The sequence below is a fragment of the Prionailurus bengalensis genome, chromosome C2 (genome assembly GCF_016509475.1).
Source record: "Prionailurus bengalensis isolate Pbe53 chromosome C2, Fcat_Pben_1.1_paternal_pri, whole genome shotgun sequence".
In the NCBI taxonomy this organism is placed as follows: Eukaryota; Metazoa; Chordata; class Mammalia; order Carnivora; family Felidae; genus Prionailurus; species Prionailurus bengalensis.
Window position 1 is genome coordinate 7,648,740 of NC_057350.1, and position 15,556 is coordinate 7,664,295.

The following is a 15,556-nucleotide window of genomic DNA, read 5'->3' on the forward strand; positions in this document are numbered from 1 at the left end:
GAACCGGAGGCTGAACCCAAAAGGTTCCCCCAGCGTGGAGCGCCCCCACTTTTGCAGCTTCATCTTGGAGTGGCGGGGGGGGGGGGGGGGGTTGGTTCGGTGGCTTCCGCGCCGGCTCTGGCTTGGGAAGGGGTCGACGGAGTGTCCCCCAACCCCCACCCCCACCCGGGGAGGGGTGTGGGAGGCGGGTGGGCGTCTCCCGGCCTCCCGCTCCTCCCCTCCGCGTCCCCACCCCCTGCCTCTCGGGGACACACTGTGTGGCCGCTTTTCTCCAGCACGCGGCGCTGCGCGCGTTTTTATCCCCGCAGCCGCGCCGGTTCGTGCGCGGCCAGCGGGGCTCAGCCAGTCCGCTGGAATTGAGGAGCGATCATTGAATCTGCGGCTTTCATGACGTCTCCCTGCGTGGCCCATCACTTTTCTCCCAGCCGGGAATTTTTTTTTTTTTTTCCGCCACTCTTGCCTGTTCCCCGTTCCCTCCACCGGGTCTCCCGCCCGCGTCCGAACCCGACGCACACCCCTCCGCCCCTCCGCCCCTCCTTTGACCCCGCGCCCAGCCCTCCTCTCCGCTCGCGGCCAGAGGGAGCCAGTTTGCAGACGGCCGCACCTGGCCGGAGAGGTTGGGCGGGTGGAGGGGTGGGGATCCGCGGGAACCGGGAAGCCAGACCCAGAGCTGGAGGCACCGCCAGGAGAATGGAGTCTCCTAATAGCCTCCCGGGGCTGGTGTGAAATTTGACCACCTGATTCCAGTTTTTCTTTCCTTTCCTTTTCTTTTTTTTTTTCTTTTTTCTTTTTTTTAAATTTTCTCCCCTCACCATCCATCGTGTAGTGAAATATTAAATCTTGCTCCGTTCCAAGAGAGGAGATCATGATTGAGTGAAACCACCCTGTCCGCAACAAGGTAAGCGGTGCGCTGAGTTGCTCGAAGGCGAGAAGCTGGCATCAATCTGGGCAAAACGTTCCGTGCCCTCGGGTCCCCACCTCCCCCTCCCCAGGCTCCGCCGCCGCTGCATGCTCCACGCTGATGAGAGAAACATGATGCCCAAGTCAAGGGAAAGGCGAGGGAGAAGCCGGTTACATAACAGAAGGGAAATCTGTTTCATATGGTTTTCATTAGCAACTGAAAACTCGCAAGGGGGGGGGGGCGGGGAGAGGAGGGGTCTGCATGCCCTGGGCTCAGAGAAACCCAGTCAGTTATTGCAGACATCATTTCAACATCCATTGGCAAAGAAGAAATGCACTGATTAACTGGCAGGGGCGGCTTGCGGTGTAGTCATTTCCAGTTGGGAAAAGCCCATTGTCTTTATGGAAAGCTGTATCCGTGTTCGTTTTTGCATAGAAGGGAGAGACAGAGACGGAGACAGAGAACATGAGAAGGAAGAAAAGGAAAAGTGAGGGGTGGGGAGAAACAGGCAGAGAATGGGAAACAATAAGTCCTAACTGTTCTCTATCAGTAAAACCAGGAATGTATGATATGATGGCTACAAACACTTCTCCCTAGAAGTGAACTGAATTGTTTTGTAATTGGAAGAAAAGAAAAGAAAGAAAGAGAGCAAACCCCTTCAGATAAAATGAGATGCTTATGGCATTTAGGGATTGGACAAATCCCCCGATTTGCTTCCTCCTGGGTATATTTTCATTTGCATCAAGACATTAAGCTTGAATTCGTTTTTAACAGAAATAACATTAGTATTCCCCAAACCCAATAAAACCTTGGGTCGATCCACAGGTATATCTCTTGTACCAGCCTCAATATGGAGAGACTTTTAAGGAGGAAACATGTCTTAATAGAAACAGCCACAGAAATGGGGTGAGGTTAATGGAGAAACAAAATACCAGAATTTTCCAAAGAATCCCGCCTCCACTCCCAAAAAAGGAAGAGAGAGAGAGAGAAAACTCCAGTGTTTGGGAGTTGGAGATTCATTATATGTTTATAGAGTGCCTCCTGCTTGCTTTTATCCAAAGTCTGAAGGTACTAGGCAGCCCCCACCATGCAGGGTGCAATGCCACATCCTTACTAGCTCCTCACCCTGCCCTACCTTTCTTCTGCTGAAAAGAGGAAGGGGATGCCCAGGAGCTGATTAGAAAGAAAAAGGGGCTTGCTATAGTCAGGGCACTGCTAACTAAGCTTCGCCCATTTTGCCTGGAGAAAGAAAGAGCTGAGTCTCCATGGCGACCCAGGTGGGAGGGGAGAAGGCAGCTCCAGTTACAAAAATGCGTTGGACAAAACTTTCCCCGCTTCAGGCTAAGAAATAAGCCAGCCGCGTACCCTCTGGAGGGTCCCAGGGAATCGGCTCTGCCCAAATTCCTGCCGGCGACCCGTGAGGGGGCTGCCGGAACTGGCCGGCACCCTCTCAAACCTCCCAAAGTTGCCCAGAGGCCACGGAGATGGTTCCGGCAGCAGGTTCCGAATTCAGCACCAAGGCCAGAGCACAGAAGGCAGGTTCCCACCTCCCAATTGGCTGCCCCGGGAACACTATCAGCTCCTTTGGTGGCAGGAGCAATCACTTTCTATAAAGGAACGATTCTCTTGCCCGTGCAGAATCTGGATATCTGATTATCCACAGAATTGCGTGGGACAGAGAAGCTTGCAAATCATCCATTTCACGCATGGCGGTGCATCAGAGTAACTATTCAAAATCAAGAGCACTAAAACAGCAAAAGATGCAAGCTGAACTAAGAATGGAGAATGACCCTGTCCTCGGGGAGAAAGGGGGTATGCGGGGGTGCGCGCGCGCGCCCACGCGCGCTCGCGCGCGCGCGCGCACACACACACACACACACACACACCCTGGATCAGTCTTTGATGAGAGTTGCCTGCTTTCAACCAAGTCCCTTTGGTTTCAAAAGCATCCATTCATTTCTTACCCTGTCACTCTCCCCTTCACTTTGAATGGGGCTTCGATGACAGAAAGACTGTAGGAGCACCCTGTCAGCAAGATACCAGTTAACCAAATCCTGTCTAGAGGTCCTGAGACCACAGAGGTAGAGAAATAAATTACTCTTGGTCCAGACCTGACAGACTCTTCCAAAAAAAAGAGCCAGTGAGCTCCAGGAAAGGGAAGTAAGTGTGCTAGTGAGGTGAGATGCGGTAACTGTATCTTTAAGCCAATATGTGAACAGGGCAGCTACATTTCCAAGGTTGCAGGCATAGGAAACAAGGAGGAAACTGTGCAAGAGGGGAGGACTTATTATCACCCGAGTTCCATTTCAGCATCCATTGAGTGAAAGCAGGTAAGTCTCTCTCGCCATGCTGCCTTCACCTTGGGCAAAATTGGTCTCCGTCCTGCTGTCCTCATCTTCGGTCATAGATCCTCACGCCCGCCAATACTGATGAGGAAAAATAGTAGAGAAAAGTGGCAATCACATTTCTAATAGACAGCTTTTCAGAGTAGCATCCAGCTGTTCCAAGGCACAATTTGAATTGCAGAGCCCAGTCTAAGTCTGACAACTGGTGGGAAATAACTGATAACGCCTTTACAATACACTGGGCTGCTTTTCTCTTTTGAGGATATACTCATGTGTGTTGGTTTAGTCTTGAGCTGGTTCCGGTTTGTTCTCTATGAAGGTAAATAAGGTAAATCCTGATTTTCTTTGCTGGGCTTTCCAACTGTGTTTCCAAGCTTGCCATTGCTTTCTAAAGGGGACGCATGCAGAGCACTTAGGACTTGGTTAAAGCCGTGTGCTTATACCTTTCAGTTGTTGTGGGGTTTTTTCACGATCTCGACTGAAGGCAGAAGCAGTCTATTCCAAACCTGGTCAAAGGGTGAGATGTTACACGATTTCTTCCATTTCCATTCCTGATAGATATTGCTAAGTTTATCCATGATGTAATTTATAGAAGAGTTGCTTGCTGCCTAAAGTGGAGAGAAGTGGTGCATGGAGTACTGTTAGCACTTAAAACAACTGTATCCTGGCTTTGTGCCATCTGAAGCTATCGGTAGACGAGAAGTCGAGATTAGTTAGGAGATAAATCCATACAAAAATATAGATCATTCCATGAAAAAAGATCATTTCTAAAGTAATGTACCGGTGAGTTCTAAAGCTCAATTTCTCTCGTGAGTTAAAAAAAAAAAAAAAAAAAAAAAAGATGGGAATGTAAATGATCTAAGTATAGGAAATTGCTCAACCAATGATCTTTAGTTCTGGTAGATTCTATGCTCGTATATTTGGTGCTAATTTATCAAACTAGGATTTGCTTTCTTCCTGGGTGGCTAATTGTTGAGCAAAGCATCATTATGCCCTGATGGCAGTCAATGGCATACTCCAAAATAATTGGTTTACCCATTTCAAGTAAGATTTGTGAAGGAGACTTAATCTTTATCCCTGTGCACTTTGTATAATTTTTTTAAAAAATAATTTTGTCACCTTACCCTGGCATTTCCTGCACATCATCAAATAGTATATGTTAACTTTTATGATCCGGGTCTCCATTTAATACAAGGATCTACATAGGCTGTTGCCTTTCAGTATATAGAAATGTGTTCATTCCCTCTCAAATCCTCCCCCCATCTTGTTACAAACTATCTCTGCCTTTACATAAAACAAGACATCAGAAGAGCTGTTGAATGAGCAAAAGGAAAAAATTATTGGCAATGAAAAATACATAAATACACCCTTATCGAAGCTTAACCCCATTCGCTGATTTTCACGGGTAGAAAGTATTGTTTTTCCCAACGGTTGAATCTTGACTATGTGAATCTTCATGAAAATACGATGAAGCTTCTTTACCAAAATGGGCAAGCAGGCAGGGTGAGGCTCTTTTCTTTTTCGACAACTCTTCCTTAAACAAATGGTATGTAAGCAATATGCAGATTAGTAAGGGAAATAGACCAGAGAGAGTCAAAACAAGGGGAAGGAAGCTGGGGAAAAGGCTAGCGTTTAAGTCTCCTGTATTTTTACCAGCACTAAAGTAATGACACTTTTGAAACCAAGGTTTTTTGTTTGTGTTTGTGTTTTTGTTTTGTTTTTCAATTCATTGTATCAAGACTTTAAGGTTTGTGGAATTGAGATGTTTAAGTGTAACATGTTTGGATTTATAGTCTATTTAGATGGCATTTATTGTCTCTATTTTTTATTTTCAAATGTCATTTTAAATATCAAAAGAGAATGGAGTCCCTCTGGATTTTTTCAGAATTATTAAATTTAGTAATATGAATTATTGGGAAATTGGTAGTTAGGTTGAAAAATCATCGAGATATTTGTTGAATTAAGATTTTTTTTTAGTTGTAGTTTGAGGGTTTAAGGAGATTAAAAAAGATAAAATGCAGTCATTTGGGATAACATATTTTAAAACGTATTTTAAATAATTGGCTCTAGAAATGATTAGGGTCTTATACAAAGAAGAGGTTATCATGATGGCAGTTAGTACTCTAATGGTATCCTTACCCCCTTTTTATCTAAATTTGAGATATAGGGGCACCTGGGTGGCTCAGTCGGTTAAGCATCTGACTCTTGATTTCAGCTCAGGTTATGACCTCACAGTTCGTGAGTTCGAGCCCCGTGTCGGGCTCTGCACTGACAGGGCGGAGCCTGCTTGGGTTTCTCTCTTGTTCTCTTTCTACCCCTCCCCAACCTGTGCGCTCACTCTCTCTCTCTCACAAAATAAATAAACAAATAAATGAATACTTAAAAATAAGATAAAGTGAAATTTGAGATATACCTGACGTACAATAGTATATTCGTTTCAGGCACACACCATAGTTACTTGACATTTGTGAACATTGTGACGCAGTTGCCACAGTAAGTCTGGTTGTCGTCCGTCACCCCACAAAATGAATACAATATTACTGACTATATTCCACACGCTGTACATTACACAACCATGACTGATTTGTTTTATTTTTTTATTTTTGGGACAGAGAGAGACAGAGCATGAACGGGGGAGGGGCAGAGAGAGAGGGAGACACAGAATCGGAAGCAGGCTCCAGGCTCTGAGCCATCAGCTCAGAGCCCCACGTCAGGCTCGAACTCCCGGACCGCGAGATCGTGACCTGGCTGAAGTCGGACGCTTAACCGACTGCGCCACCCAGGCGCCCCTGTGTGACTGAGTTTTGTTGGTTTTGGTTTTTTTGATTCCACATGTAAGTGAAATCACACAGCATTTGTCTTTCTCTGTATGACTTATTTTGCTTAGCATGTTTTTTGCAGGTTACAAGATTTCATTCTTCTTATGGCTAAGTAGTATTCCATTATATATATATACACACACATATAATATAATACACACACACACACACACACACACACACACCACATCTTCCCCATTCATTCATTTATCAGTGAGCACTGAGGTCGTTTCCGTATCTTGGCTTTTGTAAATAATGCTGGAATGAACAAAAGGGTGCGTACGTCTTTTCAAGTTAGATATTTTGTTTCTTTTTCAGATAGGTAACCACTAGTGGAATCGCTGGGTCTTATGGTAGTTCTACATTGTCTTTTATTTTTTGAGGAGCCTCTGTACTGTCTTCCAAAGTGGCTGTGCTAATTTGCATTCCCACAACAGAGCACAAGAGTTCCCTTTTCTCCACATCCTCATCAACACTAGTTATTTTATGTCTTATTGAACTAGTCGTTGGTTGGCACGGAGTAAGAACTCATCGTGCATTCCCCTGAGGATTAGCGAAGCTGACCGTCTCTTCACATGCCTGTTGGCCATCTGTACATCTCCTTTGGAAAAATATCTGTTCAGATCCTCTGCCTATTTTTTTTAATTGGATTGCTTTTGCTATTGAGTTATATAAGTTTTTAAATACATTTTGGATGTTACCCTCTTCTTGGATATGTGACTTGTGAATATCTTCTCCCATTCAGTAGGTTGCCTTTTCAGTTTGTTAAAGGTTTCCTTCACTGTGCATAAGATTTTCAGTTTGATGTAGTTCTGTTGTTTATTTTTGCTTTTGTTACCCTTGCTTTGGGAGACAGATCCAAAAAAAAATTGCCAAGACCAATGTCAAGGAGCTTACCATCTATGTTTTCTAGAAGTTTTATGGTTTCAGGTCTTAAATTCAGGTCTTTAATCCAATCTGAGTTGACTTTTATACGTATGGTGTAAGATAGTGGGTCCGGTTTTATTCTTTTGCATGTAGATGTCCAGTTTTCCCAACACCCTTTATTGAAGAGACTGTCGATTCCCCATTGTATATTCTTGCCTCTTTTGTTGTAAATTGACCACATATGTGTGAATTTATTTCTGGGTTCTCTATTCTGTTCTATTAATCTATGTGTCTGTTTTTATGTCAATACCATACTGTTTTGATTAGTATAGCTTTGCAGTATAGTTTGAAATCAGGGAGCATGACACCTCCAGCTTTGTTCTTCTTTCCCAAGATTGTTTTATTTGGGGTCTTTTGTGGTTTCATACAAATTTTAAAATTATTTGTTCTAGTTCTGTGAAAAGTGTCATTAGAATTTTGATAGGGACGGCATTGAATCTGTAGATTGCTTTGGGTAGTATGGACATTTTAATAGTATTAATTCTTTCAATTCATGAGCATGGAATATCTTTCCATTTATTTATGTCTTTTTAATTTATTTCCTCAATGTCTTATGGTTTTTGATGTACTGGTCTTTCATTTCATTGGTTACGTTTATTCCCAGGGATTTTATTAAGTTGAGGCACATTCCCTCCATACTCACACTGTTGAGAGTTTTTATCCTAAGTGGTTGTTCAATTTCATCAAATACTTTTTCTGCATCTATCGAAATGATCATATGATTTTATCTTTCATTTTGTTAATGTGGTGTATCACACTCATTAATTTGCAGGTATTGAACTATCCTTGCATCCCTGGAATAAATCCCACTTGATCTTAGTGTATGACCCTTTTAATGTATTGCTGAGTTTGGTTTGCTAATTTTTTGAGGATTTTTCATATACATTCATCAGGGATATTGTCCTATAAGTTTCTTTCCCTGTAGTGTTCTTGTCTGGTTTGGGTCTCAGGGTAACACTGCACTTGTAAAATGAGTATGGAAGCTTTCTCTCCTCTTCAGTTTTTTGGAAGAGTTTGTGGATAGGTATTAAATCTTGTTTGAATGTTTGGTAGAATTCACTAGTGAAACCGTTTGTTCCTGGACTTGTGTTGGGAGGCTTTGGATTACTGATTTAATCTCCTTACCAGTAATCAGTCTATTCAGATTTTCTATGTCTTCATGATTCAGTTCTGGAAGATTGTACATTTCTAGAAATGTATCCATTCCTTCCAAGCGGTTCAATCTACTGGTGTATAATTCTTCATAGTCTCTTATGATCCTTAGCATTTCTGTGGTATCAGTTGTAACTTCTGTTATATTTCTGACTTTATTTGTTTGAGTCCTCTCTCTTTCTTTCTTGGTGAGTCTAGCTAGAGGTTTGTCAATTTGTTTGTCTCTTCAAAGAACCAGTTCTTAGTTTCATTGATTTTTAAGTGGTCTTTTTAGTCTCTATTCCATTTATTTCCACTCTGATCTTTATTATTTCCTTCCTTCTACAAAATTGGGGGCGGGGGCGGTTGTTCTTCTTTTTCTAGTTCCGGGAGATGTAAAATTAAATTGTTTATTTGAAATTGTTCTGATTTCTTGAGGTGGGCCTGTATTGTTATGAATTCAACTCTTAGAACTGCTTTTGCTGCAGAGATTGTGGTATGTCATATTTCTATTTCCATTTGCTTCCAGGTATTTTTGGATTTCTCCTTTGGTTTCTTCTGTGACCCGGTAGTTGTTCGAGAACGCGTTGTTTAATCTCCATGTATTTGTAGATTTTTCAGCTTTCTTCTTGTAATTGATCTCTAGTTTCATATCATTGTGGTTGCAAAAAATGCTCACTATTCTTTTGGTCTTCTTGAATTTATTAAGACTTATTTCTGTGACCTAATGTAATGGTCTAACCTGGGGAATGTTCCTTGAGCACTTGAGAAGAAAGTCTGTTCTGCTGTTTTTGGATGGAATTGCTCTGTATTTATTAAGTCCATCTGCCCTCATGTGCTGTTGAAGGCCAATGTTTTCCAGTTTATTTTCTGTCTGGATGAGTTATATATCCATTGATGTAAGGGGAATGTTAATATTGCCTACTGTTGTTGTGTTGCTATCAATTTCTACCTTTACGTTTGTTAATATTTGCCTCATTTATTTTTGTGCTCCTAAGCTGGGTGCATATATATCTATAAATGCTTTATCTTCTTGCTGGATTGACCCCTGTATCATTACATAGCGCTTCTCTTTGTCTTTTGTATCTTTTTCTGATAGAAGTACAGCTATGCCAGCTTTCTTGTCATTTCCATTTCCATGGAATATCTTTTTTCGTCTCTTGCTTTCAGTCAGTTTGTATCCTTACTTCTAAAGGGAATTTCTTACAGGTAGCATATGGATATCTTTTGGTAAATCCGTTCAACCACTTTTTTGATTGGGGAATTTTGTCCATTTATGTTTAAAGTAATTATTGATAGGGTGTACTTACTGCAATTTTGTCCATCGTTTTCTGGTTGTGTTTATAGTTCCTCTCTTCTTCTTCTCTCTTCCCTTGTGGTTTGATGGTTTTCTTTCTTGTTATGCTTGAATTCGTTTTTCATTTACCTTTGTGTACTTACTGTAAGTGTCTGGTTTGTGATTACCATGAAGTTCACATATGTCATACTATCTATAAAACAGTCTATTTTAAGTTGATAGTAATTTAAATTTGAACATATTCCAAAACTCTACATTTTTACTCCTCCTTCTATGTTTTACGTTTTTGATGTCACTTTTTACATCTTTTTGCTTTATGTATTCCTTAAACTTTATTGTAGTTTTAGTTCGTTTCACTATTTTTGTCTTTTAACCTCCTAAGTACCTTAATAAGTGATCAATCCACTGCTTTTACTGTATATTTACATTTTCCAGTAAGGTTTTTACTTTCATATGTTTTCTTATTATTAATTAGCGCCATTTCTTTTCAGCTTAAAGAAGTCCCTTTAAGATTTCACGTAAGGCTGGTTTGGTAGTGATGAATTCCTTTAGCTTTTGCTTATCTGGTAAATTCTTTCTCTTTCCTTCAAGTCTGAATAACCTTGATATTTCTGTTTCCTCATTTTGCTTGACTCTGTGTCTGTGATTTGGCCACACAGCTACCTCTTTCGGGCTTGAAGAAGTGTCCTTGTATAGGTGATGAGCCTTGTTCGATTTTGTCCTAACTCAAGGTTGTTTCTTGAAACTTTGTGATTGTCTAAACTGCCTAAGTTATTATCGATACGTTGAAGATGTGCCAAGACCTGTCAGCCTGTTCTAAGGTGGGGGGGGGGGGGCAGAATCTGTTTAGCACCTAATTGCAGGGTGACTAAAAGCCAGATCTTCGGGCAGTAGTTTGTACACTATGCAAAGATATACAGTCTTGGGGGACTGCAAGCATAATCCGTGTTGGCCTCTAGGCCAGGAGATCTGGAGGTCTCCCCTGGGCAGCAGTTATAAAAACTGGGCCGTGGGGCGCCTGGATGGCTCGGTCGGTTGGGCGGCCGACTTCACAGGTCCTTTTCACAGGAAGACTGAGGTTGTGTGTGTCTGCTGTCTGTGCCCTGGGGTGGTGGCCTGCCAAGAGCTATCTTTCTACTTGTTACGGTCCTGTGGAGCTCTGGAATGTCAATTCTCTTAGCCACTAGAGCCGGGTGATCAAAGAGTGTCCCCTGTGTGGGTTGAATGGGCCTTCTGGCTTTAGCAAGGCCATTGGAGGGGGCAGGGGGCAGGGCAGTTTCACCGGCTTTGGAAAGGTAGTGGGAAAACGTCTGATCTGCGCCGGTGCGGCAAGAGAGTGTCTCGCCTGAGTGTGCGCCCTGGCTTTGGTCTAGGAGTGGGGGAATCCTGTGACCACCAGGGCTGCCAGCCCCAGCCAGGGAGCAGGGGAGCACTGCAACTTCCCCACTCTTCAGTCTCAGCGAGCAACACAGCGGCTCACCCTGCCCTTCCGAGCCAGTCAGCGGGAGGGCGCCTTGTCCAAACTCACTTGGCTGTACAAGCAGGCTAGACAGAGGGCACAACAATGGTGTCAGCACCTCCATTTCCCGGAGCATCTCAGCTGTGCCCCTGCCCCTGCAGCAGATGCTTCTGATCGATGGATGAATACCCCTCACATATAATCTAGGTACTTTTCAAACGGCTGTTTTTTTTTTTTTTTTGCTGAGTGAAGCCATACCCCAGCCCCCCAAGAGGGGAATCTGTTTCCCACAGCACTTTGGGACTTCCGGACATCAGCCTGATTGGTTGCCCAAACGAGACATCCGGAGGGCTCGTCTTTCTGGCACAGATCCCAGAGGCCAGGGTGCCCCGTGCGGGGCACCAAACTCTCACTCAGAAAGAAGCACCTGTCTGGTAAGATCCCTCCCTGTTGTGTGCTGCTGCTCCAGGGATGGGGTTTCTTTCAAGACTGTCTCCGCCTCTCTGTCCCATCTTAATGTGGTCCTTTTAGTTTCTGTTGTGGAAAGCAGCTCATCTATAGTTTTCAGATCTTTTTCAAAGGGAAAGGATCCATATGTAGGTGTAGATTTGATGTGTCTGTGGGAGGAGATATGTTCACAGGCTTCCCATGCTGCCATCTTGGACCCTATCCTCTGAGGACAATGTCATCTTAAAAAAGAACATTCCGTATTCCCTAAACTGTCTGTAGCTTTGATCTAACCATACCGGCTAATCAATTATAGATATCTCTTTATTTATTACTGAGCTGCACAGTTATTTAAATAAGTCTTGAGAGAATGATTTTGCGTGGCATTCAAGTGACCATTCAAACCTTCATCCTGTCCAGATGCCTTCAGGCCATCAATCAACTTTTCCAATTGCGATGTCTGAAGTTAATTCCACATTTTAAACAAACGGCACCTTAATTCATGTCTTTACAGATTTATGCTGGTCAGATTAAGCCCCCGAGGCCCCTTCAGTCTCGTATTTCACATTTCCTCTCTGTGGCCGTACTGAGAACCAGAAACCATATGGCGCTGGTGGTTCGTTCGGTGAACGATTTTTGATGGTCACCACCAGTCACATTCCTAGTCACCGAGACATGGCTTCTAGCGTGAACACTTTACAAAATTCACCAGCAACTGAATCTATGGGTAAAAGGATCCATATCCCTGCCGCAGTTGTTTGGGGGCACGAAATCTGAACATATATGCGACGTGAGAGACAAGTCTTTATAAATGAAGTTCAAATCCTGCTGCTGTGACAGTTGCCTCTTTAAACTTACAGACATCTACTTTCTTCCTACCTGGATGAGAATGGAGTTGTTTGGTTCGTTGGTTGGTTGGTTGGTTGGTTTTTGAGGATGCTTTCCATTCTCCTCATAGCGTCCAACCAGAATGTGTGTGAATGTGACATTGTGCCTGGGAGGCGTTATTCAGTGATGAAAAGCACAGACCCTGGCGTGGCACTGACTGCATCTGAATCAAGCTTTAGGTACTAGCTAGCGTCGGTGCGGTAACAGCAGGTCTCAGCATCTCAGTGGCTTACAAGACGGACGTTGATTTCCCCCTCGGGCTGCATACCTTTGCTGGTCGGCTGTGGGCCCGCCACCCCGTGTCTTCCTTGTTCTGGGGTCCAAGCTGAAGGACCAGTCTGATCTGGGACATTCCATGCTAGCGTCAGAGGGCAAGGAGAATGCCAGATTAAGCAAGGGCCCTTAAAAGTCCTGCTCAGGGATGGCCCAAGTTATGCGCTCGGAGACTGTGGACCAGAAACAAGTCATGTGTCGCGTCCATGTCAACGGCCGATGAGATGGAGACACATATTTATCCCACACTGAAGCATCTGCATACAGCAACAGGTGCAGATGTATAATCTTCTTACAAAGAGGGAAATGAATAATTGGGGACAATTACATACTCCACTACACTAATTATGTGACCTTGATCCACTTTAAGCTCTGGGTTTGCCTGTCTATAAAATGAAAATGATAGCGTCCACCCCAGAGACGTTATGAGGATTAATGTGATAATGTAAGGTTCCTGGCACAATGTCCAGCACAGAGTATCCACTTTATGAATAATAGATGCCGTCATTCGTTTGCTACAATATGTCATTGAATGCGGTCCTCTGTGCGGCCGTGTAAACCGTATTAATTAGATAGCTGTTGTAACAGAAAATCCCTAAATCTCAACAGCTTAGCAAAATAGAAGGTTATTTCTCATTCTCGTAAATCTAATTGGCTGATGCCATACAGGGACCATACTCAGGAGATTTTTAATGATCCGGGCCTTGGAAGTAACGTATATCACTTCTGCCCACACTCTGTGACTTCGCCTAACTGTAATGACAAGTTCAGCTCTGCGCCCGGGAAGAAAATACACTGGTAGTGTAAGCACACTAGAGTCTTTGGATACGTATCCAATATCAAACATACCCATTTGGCTGCTTTAATACAAAAGTCTGGCATCAAAGAAATACAGCTATTGTAGGTCAGGAATAAAGGGGGGCGGGGCAAGTGATCTGTCCCAGTGGTGGAAAGATCCCTGGCGGAAACAGTATTTTGTTGAGCTCTTGAATCATTCTTCAGCGGTGTATTTGTTTTTAAGAAATTAGTTGGGGGGCGCCTGGGTGGCGCAGTCGGTTAAGCGTCCGACTTCAGCCAGGTCACGATCTCGCGGTCCGGGAGTTCGAGCCCTGCGTCGGGCTCTGGGCTGATGGCTCAGAGCCTGGAGCCTGTTTCCGATTCTGTGTCTCCCTCTCTCTCTGCCCCTCCCCCGTTCATGCTCTGTCTCTCTCTGTCCCAAAAATAAATAAAAAACGTTGAAAAAAAAATTAAAAAAAAAAAAAAAGAAATTAGTTGGGATCTTTGACTTTGGAATGAGTGTATTTGATGCTTACAAAAGAGAAGTAAATCCATATTGTTTGACGCCTGGTAGCTGAGCCACGAAAGTAGACACAAAGAAGAAAAACTGACTTCACGACCCATGCTGGAGTGCAAGTGTCTAATCCTGACCGTTACGCCCACATTGTGTCGAAGAAAGCTCAAGAATTAGATGCTGTCTTCCAATCTCTCGAACTTGCCGTTGACTGGTAATTTGCATTTTGTCTCGAATCACATAAACATCTATAGGGTAGACCCATGCTCTAAGTTTGGGGCGAATTAATCTAACAATAGTTTGTGTTTTCCTCAAAATAGACCACGTATTTTGTAAGTAGCCTTTGAGAACTCCTGCCTGCCTGGAGGAAAGCGGGTACCCTTGGAAACTAAAGTCTACACCTTTTCACTGGAAGGGAGACACCCATAAACTTTTTTAAGTTTATTTATTTTGAGAGAGAGAGAGGGAGAGAGCAGAGCAGGGGAGGGGCAGAGAGAGAGGGGGAATTCCAAGCAGGCTCCACACCGCCAGCACAGTGCCCAACGTGGGCTTTGGACTTACGAACCGTGAAATCATGACCTGAGCTGAAATCAAGAGTCGGACGCTCAACTGACTGAGCCACCCAGGGAGACACCAACTTTAATGCTCAACTTACAGTCTAGACAAGATGAATATTAGGTGGAGATATACGAGACAGCTATGAGACAAAGAGCCGGAAGGAATACGACGACCACACAGGATGCTGCCAGTTACCCTCATTCCCTGCCCTCCAGCATGGTGCCGAAGCCACAGTCCACGCATGCGGGACCCAAAGTTACCAACCTGGAATAGTGACTATATATCCTTCCATGGGGCAGCTATACTGGATTAAAGAACTCTTGAACGCTTTAAATATCTTGCCATTCTGGATAAAGAAACTGTGGTTTATATACACAATGGAATACTACTTGGCGATGAGAAAGAATGAAATGTGGCCTTTTGTAGCAACGTGGATGGAACTGGAGAGTGTTATGCTAAGTGAAATAAGCCAGGCAGAGAAAGACAGATATCGTATGTTTTCACCCTTATGTGGATCCTGAGAAACTTAACAGAAGACCATGGGGGAGGGGAAGGAAAAAAAAAGTTAGGGAGAGAGCTAAACCATAAGAGACTCTTAAAAACTGAGAATAAACTGAGGGTTGATGGGGAGTGGGGGGGGGGAGGGTGGGTGATGGGCATTGAGGAGGGCACCTTTTGGGATGAGCACTGGGTGTTGTATGGAAACCAATTTGATGATAAATTTCATATAAAAAAAAAACTGGTATATCCGTACAATGGAGTACTAAACAAAAAAATTAAATTAAATAAATAAATAAATAAATAAATGTCTTGCCATTCTAAAGTGACTGATGTCTAGAGTGGAGCTTCTGATAAATGAAGAGAGTGTTTTTGAGGAGCAGGTTTATTTCACTGCTACCTCCTTTCGTTTCTACTTAAAAGGGGCACAACCCAACTCAGTCACCTGCAGAAGGGAGGCATCAGGGCGATCGGTGAGGAATAGACAAAGGAATTGGGGGTGTTTCCCCTACAGAACACATGGGGGTGGGGAGGCATGACAGTTCTTTTCAGGAATTCTGATACAATATTTTAAGATAAAGGGAGGGATTAGCAGGGTTCCGCTAAACTCTAAGAAATACAACTAGGACCCAGTGGCAGAAGCTACAAAGTGACCCAAAAGGAAGACCCTTCTGTGGTCACAGCTGGGAAGTGGCAATGTGGCCGGCCCTCTCTGTTGGCCC

The 15,556-nt window shown here is 43.6% G+C and overlaps 1 protein-coding gene across 1 annotated transcript in view; it reads left to right on the forward strand.

Moving 5' to 3' along the window:
* The first annotated feature begins 319 nt into the window (after positions 1-319).
* The window catches only part of KCNJ6 (potassium inwardly rectifying channel subfamily J member 6), a 267,408-nt gene continuing 252,171 nt past the window's right edge, over positions 320-15,556 (forward strand). The window contains exon 1 of the mRNA XM_043593602.1: positions 320-898. The gene's annotated coding sequence lies outside the window, so the exon portion shown is untranslated. The remainder of the gene's footprint in view (positions 899-15,556) is intronic.